The sequence below is a fragment of the Topomyia yanbarensis genome, chromosome 1 (assembly GCF_030247195.1).
Source record: "Topomyia yanbarensis strain Yona2022 chromosome 1, ASM3024719v1, whole genome shotgun sequence".
NCBI classification, from domain to species: Eukaryota; Metazoa; Arthropoda; class Insecta; order Diptera; family Culicidae; genus Topomyia; species Topomyia yanbarensis.
In genome coordinates this window covers 7,029,031-7,041,454 of record NC_080670.1, presented here as the reverse complement: position 1 = coordinate 7,041,454, position 12,424 = coordinate 7,029,031, and the positions used below count along the sequence as shown (strand labels likewise).

At 39.5% G+C, this 12,424-nt stretch overlaps 1 protein-coding gene across 5 annotated transcripts in view; it reads right to left on the bottom strand.

Moving 5' to 3' along the window:
* The window catches only part of LOC131676745 (serine/threonine-protein phosphatase 2A 56 kDa regulatory subunit epsilon isoform), a 67,606-nt gene that overhangs the window by 46,582 nt on the left and 8,600 nt on the right, over positions 1-12,424 (bottom strand). Inside the window, exon 1 of one of the 5 annotated variants that reach the window (XM_058956027.1) lies at positions 11,810-12,244. The exons of the other annotated variants lie outside the window; for them this stretch is intronic. The gene's annotated coding sequence lies outside the window, so the exon portion shown is untranslated. Of the gene's footprint in view, positions 1-11,809; positions 12,245-12,424 lie in introns of those variants that run through there. 5 annotated transcript variants of the gene reach the window in all.

Sequence of the window (12,424 nt, the reverse complement as noted above, 5' to 3'; positions counted from 1 at the left end):
GTCGTATTCCACAACAAGCGATGGCAGCTCATTTGACTATTCTTTGTTTCCTATTTTTCAGCGGGCGTTTACTGCGCGGGCATGCAGGTGGCAAGGCTTTGCTCCAATAGACTACGGTATCTGTAAATTGTAGGCGGCTGGCTTATTGCTTAGTTTGTTGCACCAACTCGTTCCGACGCGGGTGTTCCGTTCAGCCCGAGACAATGAGTTTCGTATTGTAGTCGGAGCGGTACTGGGGCCGAAAAAGAAAGAAAAGGCTAACCCAAAAATGCACAATCGGCCAAACGTCTTATGAACAATGGTCGTTGCAGAAGAAAGTAAAGACGGGGGATGGGTTGTAATGTTTTAAAATATGCGTTGATTGCTGATAAAGTTGTCTGTAGCAGGAGTTTGAACGAGCCGGGAAACTAATTTTAATTAGTTAAGCACAGAGCTAATTTTTCGGCTGGTATAAAATAGATAAGATTTAAGAGGAACACATCATTGTTTTGAACCCTTTCCAAAGCGTATCACTATATGTTCAGAGAGTGGATTGATAAACATACTCCGAGATCTACAACCTGTGTGCATTCAATGGACAGAAAGAAAGCTGCAGGTTTTAAATTGTCGAAATTAACTGTATGTATCACAAAAATCTTCGATTCAAAATCTTGAAAGGAAGCAAAATGAAAGTATAGCCTTTGTTTTGTTTTGGGAAACCAAGGGGGTCTATTGATTTTCTCTACAGCAGACGAACTGTCCGTGCGAATACTATCTTTCTCTTCAGTTGGGTAGATTGATATTCTTGTCGACGAAATCGACAACTTATTGCCTTGTCACTCCTCTAGCACCTGAAGACGGCAGGAGCGGATTACCAAATTTGGCCAAACATTCACTGACCTTAGAGAGCCTTAAGGAAATGAAATTTACATTTCTCCAGGTATTCTTGCTTTTAACAAATTAGGAGTCTATTGTTTTCTAGGTATCAATTGGCAGGTTTTTTTGTCAGCAGCTGCAAATTCCTTGCTAAACCATCAGTTTCCGGGCGAAAACTAATTTGTTTTCTGAGGGAAATCACACGGAAAAAAACTCGTGAATAAATTGCCATTACTTCTGGAGCAATCATGTTATTATGATACAAAAACAAAAACACGAAAAAAAAGTTTTATAATTTTGTTCCATTTCCTTTCAGTAATGTCTGAATAAAGCTTACATTAGTGGGATATTTATTTTTGTTACCTTCAGTCACTGGTTCCACCAAATAGATTTTCTATACGTGGACTAGTTCAAGCAATATTCATAAAATCAAACGTTAACTCGTGACTTTATTCAGATTTTGGGATTTTTTTTTTCAAAAAAGCCGTGTGGTGTCCGGCGACCTAATTTTTTTTGGCGCTATTTCAGCCAAGAATAGAACCACTGGGAACCTGCTCCCATGTCGTAAGAGGCGACTAATAATATGCCAGGAGTTCCTAGGTCAAGGTATCGCTCCGTATCGAAGACTTAACCTGGAACTTAAGGTTTTGCATATAGCCTTTATCCATTATATATTGAGTGAATCACTAACATTCGCTATTCCCGATTGTGTACCAACGTTATAGGTTTCTTCTGGCGGTTGTACAATAGCTTAAACAGTGATAAACATATCAACATTCCAGAACTTCACTCTGTTAGAAAATGCAGAGCCATCGAAAGCTAAAACTTCATAAAATCGTACTCCTGGTCCTTTTCGTCAAATTCAAAAGATATATCCTATCCTGTGACACTTGTGGATGGTGCAGAGAATTCCTCGGTCATAATAGTCACAAGTGTTGAACTAACATTCCTACCGATCCCAAAATTGACCTGCATGGGCGTGGCCATCTACGTTATTGATCATACTATAATCTTAGTCTCTTTAGGTTGCACGTTGAGTATGATGTACTAATCCCAAGTATCATACTATTAGTTCAATATGCAATTTCAACAGGCTTTGATCAATCACGGAAAACTCACGGGCGGTCAACTAAGCTAAGCTAAGCTAAGATTTGGGAATTTTTTTCAGAGCATGGGGATACGACATCAACTGATTTATGATTTATTACATCTTGAACAGGATATAGTTTTCGTGGTTATGATCTGGATAGTTTCTGGTGACCTATTTCACGAAATTCGAAATTATCCATGAATCCTTTCAATCATCTTGAATTATTTTATAATGCATATAATATTAGTCTCGATTCAATATCCGTACTTGTGAAATAGTTCACGAAATCATGAAATATTACTCATGGAAACGTGAACTGGTTCATGATTCCAAATACAATAAACCGACCATTCGTACTCGTGAAATAGCATAGCTTAGGTAGACTGCCCGTAGTTGCACTTCGCCATTCACAGAATGAATCAAAATGCACAATGGACAAAAAATGACGCTTGAAAGGAGCAAATCATTCTCACCGTGCATGTTTTATTGACCCAACCTTTACATAAAGTGATCAGTAACTATGCCGACCCCGTCTAATACTGTTCTGCCGGGGAAGGAAAGAAATGTTGGCTTGGTACTGGCTGTTGATAGAGACCAAGACTACCTCTGCATCACCACGAGCATCATGGAAAAGGAATTGTGTTAGTAAGAAAGGGAAAAGATCGCGAAAGTCGTTCGCGATCCATTACCAAAAATTTTAACGAGCAACTTGACCTCTGGACAGTCTGCCCTCGAGTGTTGCTTCTTATTTACACTTCAATGGTCATTCCCAGATTTTGTTAGCTTTTATTAAATTTGAGCGAGAAAGTGACTTGAGACATGCTCGAAGGATATTTATTTTTCAAATACAGTGAAGACCCCATTTTATCAGCTCCCGATATTGCCAGCTTTTTCATCCAATTTTGTCATCTTTTCGATGGGGTCTAAAAGCCGAACCAAGTCAAATTCGAATGAATCCTTTCTTGGACATAATTTATATACCTTAAAGATGAAAAATATACAAAAATAGAAAAAGATCCATTTGTTAAAATTTTTCCCCTTAAGGGAAATTCACACTAAATAATCATAAAGGGTTTTGCGGCTACGTGTAGAGACAAAAAATATTTTAATAGCTTCGGTTTATTAACAAGGAAGAAAAAGATATGTCCCGATTTTGTTAATATCCCCGTTCTATCAGCGTAAAATACACCATGGGGCTAATAGAAAACGGGTATTTACTGTATGTTTACAGAAGGAAAACTAGCAGAAGAAAAGGAAAAAAAATAGTCAGAACTCAATTTTGATTGTGAGGATAATATGAAATAATTTTGAACGGCCCAGAATGAACATTAACTGAAAAGCGTTACTTTGTATGACGCATACATTAACAGTTCCCCGTGGGCGTCGTTTGTTCCCCTTCCCTGTCAGCGAACGACCCACAGATCATCACTAATACAATTCCCGCCCGAAGCGACACTGAACCTGGCTCCAACCCCAACCGCTGTCAAAATGTATTGACTGACAGCGTTTGGGGCCAGAATCTGACGCAGCCCCGAGTCCAAGTAAAAACGACATAAATTGGCTCGTATCGGAGTTTATGGCACCCCGAAGAGTTCTGTATCAGAGGTGACTGGCGACATAACTTAACCTCATGTTGCACAACAATACATGCAAGTTTACAAAAACATGACATATTATTCCGGGATTCATGAATTTGTCCATTATTCCTAGTACACGATTCACGATCTATCTTGCGTGCTTCCGATATTTAGAACATATCCATGATATTTTCAGTTAAACTGTTTCATAAAATTGTGAATGTTACTAGCAAAATATTTGTGAATAATTTGTATCTAAATAATTATATACCAACAATAAATATAGAACTCAATGGCTTTTTTGCCATAACATGTGGACAAATTCATAATTGGCGATTTTAAGACTGAACAAGTAAAAAGAAAATAAACAGAACAAATAAAAATTCACGCCATTTTAGCACTAAAGATACAACAATAAAGTATGCATAGAAAAGATGGATAGGTAATGTCAGAGACACAATCGACGTGAAATAGAATACACTTTTGGCTGTTAATACGAATGCCGCAGTTTTATCGAAAACTTATTTCTGTATTTTTAATGGAAATACCTAAATAACGGTAGACGTATATCAAATTTTGTGCTGTTGCCAAATGAATTGTTTAACTATCATTTCATGCCCTTTTTAGGGTTCCCATATGAGAATCCATGCGTTTGAATATAGTTGAACATTTTAGACTTCGATGTACGTGTACCAATATTTTGGTATTTTCATTAGAAATAAAGAAGTAATTGGTTTTAATACAACCTTTCAGAAGATAGTAAAAATTGCAACATTCGTATTAACTGCCTAAAGTGTATTCTGCTTCACTTCGAATTTTCTGTGATCAACAATGTGTCATTTTCATCGATAAAGTCTGCATGCTAGATTCTTACTCTTTGGACCATCACCACCCGTTCAGTGCACTGCTGTTCCATGCATAATTGTCCCATGTATATAGGGAATCACATAGTACATGGGACAAATAAGCTTATAACGGCAGTGCAGCATCCGTGAATCGCGCCCACACAAGCATCCCGTAGGTTGCCCTTTGTTCAACAACAACACCAGCGTACAAATTAATTAAAGTCATTAGCATCTGTACCGATCAGACGTTGGCAGGCGAACGAAAACAAACAGTAAACATGTTCAACGAGCGGAGCCCAGTAGTCCAATGCGAACAGGCGATCGCTGTCATATGAAACAAACTGAGCATGTATGTGTGTGTATGTGCGAGTCGGGACGTAGTTATGTAACAGGCAAATTTTTAAAATAACGCAAACAATTCCTTCATTCTTGTTGGGGTTTTGGTTTGCAGCACAGCAACCGTAGGAGGAAAGGAGAGAAAGCGTCTGTCAGTATGTTCTAAAAATAAAGACAATAAGCGATGTGATAGCTTAAACAGACCTGATTAAAAATAACAACAGTATTATTTTGTTAAGTTCGGTCACAGATTGGACAGACGTGATATTTCGATTTTTGTTACCGCATAAGACCGAAACAAACACAGCTAATAGAAATTTAATGGCGTATTTTGAGAGTTTTGCATCTGCCTCCTACGGCTGAGCTGGTACCGTCACGAAAGACAACGGATGCCTTTTAAGATTTGTTTTTCTTTACTTTCAATCGGAACACATTAGTGTGCACCACAGCTGCAGCTTGTCACCGCCGTGCACGAGTCGATAACGGCAATCAATGTCAGCACAATGTTCTGGCCCTAAAATAAGAATATTGAGAGATATCCGTTCCAACCGTTTGTTTCTCACTGGAGTTTGGCGTCAGTCTTTTGTTGTAGTTCCGTGACTCTTTCACCTTAGTAGGAGAAAGAGAGAGCTGACTGAACCAACAAAGCATCTCCCTCGGCGATCAAAACCAGCCAGCCGCGGGTTTGCATTGAATAAATATTTTTACCGACCTCTGCGCCCGCTAGCTGGTCAGAGTCGTGTGGTAAGGTAGAGCAAGCAAGTCACGGATGCCGCCGCAACCGGGGTGTGAGTGTGATGATGTAGCCGAACGAAGTAAGGCGACTACCGAGTCCGCTAAGCCTAGACAAACCAAGCGTAGCAATGAAAGGTTATTTTTTCGGTTGCTTGTTGTCTTCTTCACCCCCGTCGATGTTGTCGACGTCATCGTCATTACGCTGATGACCCCTGACTGACTGTGAAAGTGTGTAGGTACTCATGCAAAACGACCGGGTTGCATCAACGAATTCTGCGGTTGAAATAACATACTTGCTTAACGAAAGGTCCCAAAAATGGTGGTCATTCTCCAGATTTTTTGTACACGCTGCATTCTCTTGTGAACAGTGGGTTTTTATGTTTGACCTGGTGTCTGGAAAGCTTGCGATTTTCACGTGCCTCTAATTTTGTTTCTTTACGATTTTGGCGCAGATCCAAGTTGCATACTCCTCTGCTCGAAATGCCGTAGCTCACTTTCTCATTGAACTTGCTTCTTTAGTTCTTGGTCCGTAGACTCCCGAACCGTAACCGTATGGAATGATATTGTTCATTGTTATAGTATAGGATCACCTACATCCCACGTCTATCGATCCATGGTATGCCTTGTTGCTTTCTCAGCGATCCAAATCTCGCCTCTTTCATAACATATTAATGCAATTATGGTAGATGAAGCATGATTTCTATAGCTACAATGGGTGTTGATTTCATAGCACCTGTGATAGAGAGAGAGGCAGTCTATCCTCTGGACTTTAGATAGTTTTGTTTTGGACGGTCTTTTGCTTAACTTTGGGCCACCAAATTGAGAAGTAAGTTGGTCGTTAGTCTAACGATAGGCGTGTAGAACCTACCCTTGGTTTGATCCCCATGTTTTTCCGAAACGTTCTGCAAGCTGTTGTTGCCTTATTAACAGCGTAGGTCAGGTGCAAGCACCAATTCCATAGTTTATCTAGGGGGATACCTAGGTGTTTCGTTTCTTCTGTCTAGCGAGCTGTCATTTCACTGTGAGCTGAGGGCAAATTCAGTATCCTTCTATTAGACGTACAATGACCGTTTGGCAGGATTCACGTTGAGCCCCTTTTTGAGCACCAGATCATGGCAAAGCCCAGGGTCAATTGATTCCGTTCATTCGATACAGATTCGTGTATCCTCCTGTCAATTAATACTATGTCATATTCAAAAATCTTGAAACCCGTTGAGAAGATCGTCCACTACTGGCAAGCAGATCTGGGGCTGTAATACACCTTCCTGCTCTTTCGTTGCTCACAATGTGGCTGTGATCACTCGACTTTTGAACATTGCATGAACCCAGTTTTGTGTTGGGCGTTCCCGTTCCCTTTTTACTGGAATCTCTTGAATTGATGTGTAGGACGTATTATCAAAAGGAATTCTTCGTAACCCTTGGCTTTTTCCGACAAATGTCTTTAAGGTATACAGGACTGCTTCCGTCGATTTGTCCTTTTGATGAGAAAAATAGTATCTGTTGATCGAAACATTGTATAAGTGCTCCGTTAGAATACAGTTATTCAGTAGTTTTTCCACTAGTTTCTAAAGTGTCCTACAACTGACTTTTTTATGGGTGCGTGCCCAAGAATAAAACTGGCTACCATGATGTTTAGTAGGTCCTTTCGATCCTTATCAGCGCCGGGGATTCATAGGTTTGGAAATAGCTGAAATCCCATTTAATTAGATGGCGCGAGTATCTGGCCGACCAGCATTTGTCGCCTATCCAAAGCACTGTCGGGGCAGAGTTAATCATCACACTGTTCCTCTCGAATTTCTGTCTCCTGCAACCGACCTAGAAAAGTGGGTCCCTATAAGAATATCAAATGTTTCGCCAATGTCAATTGCGAGAGAACCATCTGCTTCTTTCACTTGTGTTTGGTAAACGAAGTGCTGTCGTCTGACCAGTTACCATCAATTTTCGCGTTATAGAGCAGGGGCCTAGCTTCCTTCCTAAGTGTTGCTATATTTTCGTTTCACCAAGGATCAATGTGAATTTATTAGAGGGCAACTCCCGTAGTAGGCGGTTATGATCATCGTCTTTTTTATATGTTTATTTAGTTAGATAATCCATCTGGAAAAAATAGTCCTAATGAATATAAAATTATCAAATTATAAAATTGAGGTCTGCGACACTTTCTGTGTGCAAACTTGTCGACATCCGATTACCGACATCCGACGACTTCCGGTTATCATAATATAGAGAAAACCATAACTAATATGGGTGTCATATCAGTAAACGCCAGAAATTCATGATTGACGCCGTTTTGTAAATCCAAGATGGCGCCTTCCGGTTACCACAAAACAGTGAAAACCATCATCAATATGAGTGCTATTTGAAAGAAGGTGGTTAGTAGACATCGGAAATATATGATGAAGGCGATTTTGAAATCCAGGATGGTAACGTCCGGTTACCAAAATATAGAGAGAACCATCAACAATATTGGTGCCATTTGAAAGGGGGTGGTAAGTAGACGTCGGAAATTAATGATAAGCGTCCATAAACAATTTCCGTTAACTACTGACCTATATTGATCCAACATCTCACGAAGCGTCGAAAAATTTACTGAAATTTCATTTCCCGCAGGTCCGAGTAAGAAATAATACCCTAAAACCTGTTATGAACCTAGAAATCATTTCTTAGTACAAAAATGGGTTCATATTCTAAATCTTTTTTAATCTGAAAAATTTGCCGAACCATTTTGGCGCTAATATTTGATCCACTTTTGTCTTAGGGGCCATGCATAAATGACGTAGCATTTTGGGGGGTAGGGAGGGTATACCAAATTTGTGACGAAGTGTGACGAGGGGGAGGATAGGGTCAGAAGTTGTGCGACGTAGCATTAAGTTTAAAACCCATTGTTTAGAAAAAACAACTTAATGATCCTCCATTCCCAAGAGAAATAAATTTAAATTTAAACAAGTTACGTTTGACGCGGTTTTTCATGAGGTAAATTTTACGTTTAGCGGAATTACAAGTTCGCAAAAATACGAAAAGATTTTGTATGCGGATTTAACTTGCTACATTGGTTAGCTAATGTTGCCAGCTAGCAGACTTAGTTTTGGTAGCTGAATTAAATTTTCACTTCGGATTCAACCACACAAAATTTAGTAATTTAATAAAGATGAACGTATGCTTCTTAGAATCATTGGCGGCTGCAGGATTATGAACTGAGAGAACTTCTCTTCATGCTCCCCTTGCCATATAAAATTTAAAAAAATTATTAACACTATATTTGTCATTAAATGGGCTTATTTTGAACGCAATTTGCTTTTTTAATGAAAATGTTGATAGTCAAACATGTATTTCAAATAATTGAAAAACATATGTAATTTTTTTTCATCCCCCGGCCGCTTTGCACGGGACGAGGGGGAGGGCGTAGGTAAATGCTACGTTATTTACGAGGGGGAGGTTGAAATTTTGTGACCAAATGCTACGAGGGGGGAGGGAGGGGTCAAAAATCCCCGATAAAAGCTACGTCATTTGTGCATGGCCCCTTGGGTTGTGATAAATATACCTTTCGGCTCTGTCCAAAATTTTAACCCGCTCTTGCCATCAGCCTCTGAAATTGTGCCACCGTTTTTTTGGAGCTAGCGTTAATCCGATGCTAACTTAGTTCTGGCTTTAAGTTAGTGTCGGATTCTGATGAAACGAAATCGAAACACAAATTCTCTAACGAATATACACCCATCCTGCTATTAGAGGAAAAAAAACCCTACACGTTCCGAGTTACACCGGACGATGCTCGTACTATGTTCAGTACACTTTGTTAGTCTTTTACTCCTTCAGCTGCTCTTGCCCGCTGACGGTCACCTGTGGTTTTTGTCACACCATCTTTTTCGACTACGTCAGTGTCGCCGTCGTCGTCGTTACAAACGCCCCTTTTCTGTGGGGGTTTCAATGTCACGTGCCAAAGCACAGCTGGCGACAATAAATAAGTTCTGCATTTAGCGAGTAGCGCTCTCAGCACTAGCATCATGACGATGAAACGGATCGTTGCTTAAAATTAGCAAAACGTTGTGCACAGCGTTTTGATTCAGAGTATTGAAGTGTTCACTTTGTTTATATTTAACGGCTGGTCTACATCTGTGTTTACTCTGAATGGCTTCGAAGGGGGGACTCGTGCCATTGAAATCGTCTATCCATTATAGACAATGGGAAATAGATTCAACAAGTCAATTTCAGGAATTTCGAGCTACATCCATTGTAAACAGAGTGGTTTGTTGCCAAAACAGCATGTCGTTTGGAGTAATTAGACATCTATCTTGCACATCTTATTTTATCGATCGTTTTTGGTATCCTAATTCAATGTTATTATCAATCCAAGCAAGCGATGGGATCGCTGTTAAAATTCGTTTTTGGAAGATTTTTTTTTTGCTGAAAACTTGAAATCTTTCGAAGTATTTAAAACCAATTCTCATAACTGCAGAAAAAGAGTCATAAATTGTAAAAATAATTAAGTCAGTTAACAAAAGCAATTTGTTTACCACGAGTACCCTCTATATCAGTCACATAACAAGTCACACGATCTCTGAGCAAAACAAAGCATAATTCAAGAGTGCTGATTCAAATGGTCCTTAGTAACAAATGTAAACAAACTGAGTTATTTGCAGCACAGCATGTGATTACAACATAGCTAACGAATACCGAAAACCAGGATTCATTATACCCAGTATTTATCAAAATAATAAGCATTATATAAAAAGTCGCAAAGTTTTCATGATCATATTTTGAAATTTTGCACTTGAGACCTTTTAAAATGAAAGGACCTATGCGCGAAATATTTCAAAACCTCTGCAACTGTTCATAGGCGCCATGCAAAAACGACGCATGATTCATTTCATTCTATGTTTTTCCCACTGCACATAGGTACCTAGTAAAAACGTCCTAAGCATCAAAATAAAAGAAATTATTTTCTTCTGTTCATGCGACTTTTTTTCGAAGTTTAATTTAGAAAGTATAATCAATTAAATGATAATTAGAAAGCTTAGTTATTCTAAAGTAACATGCCATTCGTTGGTTTTAACCACTTCCAACCAATGATTTGTTAAGGTTGCACAGAGAATACGTAAAATTCGCAAACGAAAAAAGCAGTTTTTTTCCACACCGTATGTCAGATCTTCATAAAAATCAATCAGCGTATGTAGAATGTTGTTACTGTACTGCTGATTGATTTTTATGAAGATCTGACATACGGTGTGGAAAAAAACTGCTTTTTTCGTTTGCGAATTTTACGCATTCTCTGTGCAACCTTAATATAAACTAAAGTTTCCCGCAATTTTTTTCTGCAAGACTTCTAGTAAATCCAGTGCAACTATTTATCATAGTAATGAAGAACATTCGTATTCCGGTGCTCATTTTGTCGAAAACTTTGAAGAAATTCAATATTCGTCGCAAGAGCTACCTTTGCTGAAAAAAGCCGTATGTGCAGCGTCGTATGATTCTTGGGCCCGAAAAAAAGACCTATGTGTAAGGTCCTATAATTTTCAAAAGGACGCATCATTCTAAAGCGCTTAAAAACTACATTAGCACTAAACATTTCATGTTTTTAGTATTATTTACCTAAAGAGCATAGTCCTTAGACTATATTGGCATAATTGTTCCATCAAAACGCATATTTGTTCTCTAATAGGGATTTGCTTTAGGTCCATGAAACTTCAGCCTCGTTTTTCTCAGTTCGAGCTCAATGTCACTTAGGACCTTTTGAATAAGTACTCTTGAATTTGTTTTACGCCAAAATCAATCAACAATGCGATAAGCAAGGAAATCAATTGAAATTCCGATTATTCAGTACACGGTTGCATAAGTATGAGTGTGCTGACGGGAAACTCAGTAGTCGGAATTGACGTTTACCGTTTTCAACTTTTTATTATTCATTCTCTTCCTCCAAAATGGGACGTTCGTTCATCACTTTCCATCCACCAGTATGCGGGAAGCGACCAGATCCAATGTTTACTAAAAATGCTGTCATCGCAAAATTAGCCTTCGCACACGACTACTCTTGCGGCCAAGAAATGAATGCGCTCACAGACACTGCCATAAGGTCTCTTGAGAATGGGAGTCGGCGAGCTGTCAACAACGGTTGTGAGTTCCGAACTCGTACACACGCAAAGATCTCAACCGTAAAATTGACTTCTTTTTTTCCTCTTTTCGAGGAGACAAGAAAACTACAGCAAAAAAGAACACGGGGTAAACTCCTAGCCTATCAAAAAAGGACTGACAGATGCAAGACATCACACTCCTAAATGGGATGAGAAACGAAAAAAATGGTTCAAGACATTCCTATGCTACAATTTCTATTCTTTACGAATCAGAAGTTGAAAGTAAAAGATTTTGTTTTAGATTCTCACCATCGATTATGACCTGTCGAATCCGGTGTAATTGCCTGCTGCGCCTGCAACATCAAAATTGCATCACTAGGCAGGGCTTAGAAGTGCACTGTGAATCACATTTGATCCGATTTTCGATCATCAGCACAACTACAAATGATCCATTCAATTGGATCCAACTGATACACCGGAGGCGGCCACGTTCAGCACCGAAAAAACCTTCCGCCTCCTGCCGGGGTTTCTCACTTTCACCAGATCACCTAGGCCGTCGTCACACCGATCGCGAATATTGTCAAGCAGAAGAAACTAGTTAACCGAGCAAGGGCTCTAGTCGCGTTTTCCGGATTTTCACACCGCAATATCCGGATTTGACCGTTCGACCGAGAAAAGACCGTCACTTTTTTTTACCACTTCTAGTTCCGAGTGTCGTCGAGTCGAGACTGGAGAATGGCTGTAATCGTAACTCACCGAACAGGGTGTTCATTCTCTCGTTCACCACCATCGTTTTGGTTCTCACGCTCTTCAACCGCTGAGCCAGGATGGACGCTCACTGAACTCTACACTTCTCGCGTTCAACAGGGGGCGATAGGGATTGCGAAACCATGTTGATGATACGGTCGGAAACGGTTGTTTTCT